The sequence below is a fragment of the Cervus canadensis genome, chromosome X, assembly GCF_019320065.1.
Source record: "Cervus canadensis isolate Bull #8, Minnesota chromosome X, ASM1932006v1, whole genome shotgun sequence".
NCBI classification, from domain to species: domain Eukaryota; kingdom Metazoa; phylum Chordata; class Mammalia; order Artiodactyla; family Cervidae; genus Cervus; species Cervus canadensis.
This window is the reverse complement of record NC_057419.1, coordinates 33,717,358-33,723,476: the sequence shown is the minus strand read 5'-3', so window position 1 is coordinate 33,723,476 and position 6,119 is coordinate 33,717,358.

The window sequence follows — 6,119 nt, the reverse complement described above, 5'->3', positions numbered from 1 at the left end:
ACAACTGGACTCATCTCACATGCTAGTAAGGTAATGCTCAAAATTCTCCAAACCAGGCTTCAGCAATACATGAACTGTGAACTTCCAGCTGTTCAATCTGGTTTTAGAAAAGGCAGAGGAACCAGAGATCAAATTGCCAATATCTGCTAGATCATCAAAAAAGCAAGAGAGTTCCAGAAAAAAACATCCATTTCTGCTTTATTGACTATACCAAAGCCTTCGACTGTGTGGATCACAATAAACTGTGGAAAATTCTGAAAGAGATGGGAATACCAGACTACCTGACTCATCTTTTGAGAAACCTATATGCAGGTCAGGAAGCAACAGTTAGAACTGGACATGGAACAACAGACTGGTTCCAAAGAGGAAAAGGAGTACATCAGGGCTTTATATTGTCACCCTACTTATTTAACTTATATGCAGGGTACATCATGAGAAACGCTGGGCTGGAAGAAGCACAAGCTGGAATCAAGATTGCCGGGAGAAATATCAATAACCTCAGATATGCAGATGACATCACCCTTATGGCAGAAAATGAAGAGGAACTAAAAAGCCTCTTGATGAAAGTGAAAGAGGAGAGTGAAAAAGTTGGCTTAAAGCTCAACATTCAGAAAACTAAGATCATGGCATCTGGTCCTATCACTTCACTGGAAATAGATGGGGAGACAGTGGAAGCAGTGTCAGACTTTATTTTTGGGGGCTCCAAGATCACTGTAGATGGTGATTGTAGCCAAGAAATTAAAAGACGCTTATTCCTTGGAAGGAAAGTAATGACCAACCTAGATAGCATATTAAAAAGCAGAGACATCACTTTGCCAACAAAGGTCCATCTAGTCAAGGCTATGGTTTTTCCAGTGGTCATGTATGGATGTGAGAGTTTGACTGTAAAGAAAGCTGAGCGCTGCAAAATTGATGCTTTCGAACCGTGGTGTTGGAGAAAACTCTTGAGAGTCCCTTGGCCTGCAAGGAGATCAAACCAGTCCATCCTAAAGGAGATCAGTGCTGGGTGTTCATTGGAAGGACTGATGCTGAAGCTGAAACTCCAATACTTTGGCCACCTCGTGCGAAGAGTTGACTCATTGGAAAAAACCCTAATGCTGGGAGGGCTTGGGACCATGAGGAGAAGGGGATGACAGAGGATGAGATGGCTGGATGGCATCACTGGATCGATGGAAATGAGCTTGAGTACACTCCGGGAGTTGGTGATGGACAGGGAGGCCTGGCATGGTGCGATTCATTGGGTCGCAAAGAGTCGGACACGACTGCGCGACTGAACTGAACTGAACTGGAAAAAAAATGAATTGGTATTGAGTAGCCAAATCCAGTTGTGCAAGCTGGATTTAGAAAAGGCAGAGGAACAAGAGATCAAATTGCCAACATCTGTTGGATCATTGGAAAAGCAACAGAGTTCCAAAACATCTACTTCTGTTTCATTGACTAGGCTAAAGCCTTTGACAACGTGGATCACAACCAACTGTGGAACATTCTGAAAGAGATGGAGATATCAGGCCACCTGTTTTGCCTCCTGAGAAATCTGTATTCAGGTCAAGAAGCAACAGTTAGAACTGGGCATGGGACAATAGACTGGTTCCAAAAAGGAAAAGAGTACATCAAGTTTGTATATTATCACCCTTCTTATTTAACTTATATTCAGAGTACATCATCAGAATTGTTGGACTGGATGAAGCCCAACCTGGAGTCAAGATGGCTGGGAGAAATATCCATAACCTCAGATATGCAGGTGACACCACCCTTATGGCAGAAAACAAAGAGGAACTAAACAGCCTCTTGATGAAAGTGAAAGAATAGAGTGAAAAAGTTGGTTTAAAGCTAAACATTCAGAAAACTAAGATCATGGCATGTGGCCCCATCACTTCATGGCAAATAGATGGGGAAAGAGTGATAGACTTTATTTTAATCAGCTCCAAAATCACTGCAGATGGTGATTGCCGCCATGAAATTAAAAGATGCTTACTCCTTGGAAGGGAAGTCATAACCAACCTAGACAACATATTAGAAAGCAAAGACATTACTTTTTCAACAAAGGTCCATCTAGTCAAGGCTATGGTTTTTCCAATAGTCATGTATGGATGTGAGAGTTGTACTATAAAGAAATCTGAGTGCCAAAGAACTGATGCTTTTGAACTGTGGTGTTGGAGAAGACTCTTGAGAGTCTCTTGGACTGCCAGGAGATCCAACCTGTCCATCCTAAAGGAGATCAGTCCTGAATATTCATTGGAAGGACTGATGTTGAAGCTGAAACTCCAATACTTTTTCCAAGCCTGATGCAAAAAACTGACTCATTGGAAAAGACCCTGATGCTGGGAAGGATTGAAGGTAGGAAGAGAAAGGGATGACAGAGGATGAGATAGCTGGATGGCACCACCGACTCAACGGACATGAGTTTCAGTAATCTCTGTGAGTTGTTGATGGAAAGGGAAGCCTGGTGTTCTGCAGTCCATGGGGTCAGAAAGAGTCGAACACAACTGAGCAACTGAACTGAACTGAGGCACATTCTAATGAATTTGAGGATGCCTTATGTAGTACAACAAATATCTCAAATTAGAAGGATAGATTCTATTAATACTCCCTTAGAGTAGAGGGATTTTGTGGTTACAAACAAGATATTTTTATTCAAATCAACCTGAGTTTGAATCTTAGTTTCACACTTAATTAGCTATTTAACTCTGGGCCATGAATTGTCTTTCAATATCAGTTTCTTCATTTATAAAATACAGAACATAATAAAACCTACCCACTGTATCTCACAGAGCTAATGTTGATATTAAATATGATTCTGTATGAACAAATCCTTTGAAAATTATACAGGGTGATGCAGTCTAATTTATACCAAACCATTTGCTGAAGATAACTGAAAGACTAAACAAAATACAAACAGTCTTTACATTGCGTGGTGGTGTAAGATCATAAAAGTGGTCCTATAAGATGAATCCATGCCAATCTTAATAATCAATAGGAAAAATCATCATTCTTCTGTAAACTTTAAACATTTTTGGTCAAGGTATTAAAAACTGTCTTACTTTTGGTTACAAATGAATAGGAAAACAAAAAAGAATAGTAAAACTAATATTTATTTAGTGCAGCATTTTAAATATTGCCAAATTTAAGTTTTTTACTTCTTTGTGAAAATAATATTTTGAGTGATTTCAATAATGTTCATCTTCTTCTAGACATATAACTTATGATTTGGAGGAAATACCTTTTCTGCCTTGGAGAATTGTCACATTCATTTCTAAGTTTAAATCCATTTCCAACATTTTACCTTTTGTATATTCAGTGTTGAGAAATATCTCCCAAAGTTCCTTTAATATGGAATATCTGTCAACATTACTTTCTCTGGGATATATTCATCGTTTTTACCCAAATCACTTTCCTTATTTATGTGTATAATTTGCATTTGCTAAGTTTCTCTGGCTCTAGGTTTTTTCAGTGCTGGTATTGTCAATATTCTCATTGTTAACTCTTTCTTTTATAGCTCCAACTGTATTTGATTGAAATTTTACTTGCAGTGGTATCACTATTTATTCCTCTGCTGCACTTTCATCTTTGTTGGCCAGTTTCCACTCTCAATTATCCATTGCTGTAAATGGATCATACGAGTTATCTCTGAGAGACAAGAAGGGAGCAAAACTACATGATTTTCTGTCTGTGTAAGAACTGAATAACATGTGCACAATGACCAGTTCTTCATAGATGGTTAAGGAAACTACATGATTGTTCATTGATCATAAGGTGAGTCTGTTTTTATATAATGATTTGTGGAATGAAGAGCTGGTATTAAAGTTTGTACTTCAAGCAAGTACTCACATTTAATAAACTGTGGTAACTGAAATATAAACGATGCTGTTGTAGGACTGGTTCTGATTAGCTAAAATATGATAATTGAAATTCTTAAATATAAGAACCAAACAGAGCAGTGTCTTCAGTTAAAGCATCATATCCATAAATGGATCAACACACAAGATCAAAACTACCCTGGCCAAGGGATTTGAGAAGAAGAGAGTCGGAGAAGTCAGCCTGGCTCTTAGTGTTCCTTCTGCTGATCCTGGTGAGGCATCTTAAAGTCTGAATAGAGCTTTGGACAACCTCACAGGGGTGGTGAGACAAAATTTTGAACTCAGATTTTGCCAGGGCTTGAGACCCTAGTAAATCACTCTTCAATTAGTATTGGGAGACTGAAGAACTGCACCCGAGAAGCAAGGACAAATCTGAAGTAATCCAGAACTCACATGGACTGTTGCCTAACTTCACATTATTTTGATGGCCCAGAAAATCTCAAGTTTTAAAATCTGAAATTGATCCTAGATTGTTAGTTTCAAGGTACTAAAGAATATATGTCTACCCTAAAGATGAGCATCATTACAGATACCAGTTAATAGACCAGACCCACAGGTACCCACAGTAAAATTACCAGACACTTTCCATATGCATGGGGATAAAATTTAAAATTTTAGTAAGGAACTAAAAAGTATTAAAATGACTGCAGATTTGAAAAAAACAATCTGGAGATTCTAGAACTGAAAATTATATTAACCAAATAAAAATGCAATGAATAGCTTAAACTATAGATAACCAAAGAGTAATTTAGTCAAAAGGAAAATATGACACAAGAAAGAATAAAAGTAGGAGTGACATCAGCAAAAATAAGGTGTAACTTGCTCGACTCGTTCTCTTATTCAATTGTGTCAGAGTCTTTTGAGACCATGGACTGCAGCCTGCCAGGCTCCTCTGTCCATGGGATTTTCCAGACAAGAATACTTTAGTGGACTGCTATTTCCTCTTCCAGGGGATCTTCAAACCTTCATCTCCTGCATTGCAGAAGGATTCTTTACCATTAAGACATTGAGAAAGCCCAAAGAGGTGTAAGGTAAATTCCAAATATTCATCACTTCTTAAAAGCAATAAAAAGAGGGACAGATTATTATAATCAACATTTTCAGAACTCTGGAATTAGCCAAAGACTTGCAGCAATCTTGGAAACATTTAGTAAAAGAAAAAAAAAAAGTGTGTATGAATCTCAATAAGAATAGTGAGTTTTGTAGTATTTAAATTTATTCTAGCCCCTTCCCGCATTTACCATCTCTGTGGTAGCTTTGAAAGAAATCAACTCACATTCCCAGTATTGAAGAGAGCAAAATGGAGTTGGAATTTTTCTAAAGCATAATTCTCAAAGAATAGTCATTATTTGACCTACCTGGTGGTTCCCTTTCAAAAAGATTTTTAAAATAATTAATATATATGATCTTACTATAATTCATCCAGTGATACAGTACTAAAAGTCTCTCTGTAAGGGAATTTACTGGACATCTTAACATCACAGTTGCCTGAAGTGTTTGAAAAAGACAGACAATAGACACATCAAAACGTTAAAAGGAAAAGCTCAGGATGAGATGTCCATTAATATTAACAGTCTTGAGGGTCTAGAAGTCCACATGAATGTGTAAGGCTTTGTCCATGGTCTAGAAAGATCTGAGTAGGCCCTAAGCTCTCTCTCCTGGCAGACCTTGAAGCGCTATGCAAGCAGGAAGTAAAGGCTAAGGTAGAATTGTGAACTGTTCAACAGAAGGTTGTCTGCATGTCCTAACAATTACACAGAGCCTATTAGCAAAGACTGGAGTATTTATTGGTTTCAGACCACTCAGTGGAAAATATCTCACCAATCATTAGTTGACCCTAAGCTAAGGGAACAGAGACTTTAGTTGCCAAATATGACAGAGAATGCAGAGTTTATCTAATTAGTTCAGAAAATTCACTAAACAAACAAGCAAAAATTACAAAAAAAAGCAAACAATGACAAACCTGGAGGATGAGGGGGAATCTTATTTGCCGAGTTATCGCATATATTAATTGACATATCTAGTTTAAAATTATATGAGATATACAAAGAAATAACAGAGTATGACCCATATATGGGGGAAAGTAAAAAATAAAACTTATTCCTGAGGAAGTCTTGATATTGGATGTACAATAAGAAGACTTTAAATTAATTACTGTGAGTATTTTCAAATGAGTGAAAGAAAACATGGCTGAAGAACTGCAAGAAAATATAACAATGTCCCACCAGATACAGAACATTGATAAAGGAGTATAAATTAATA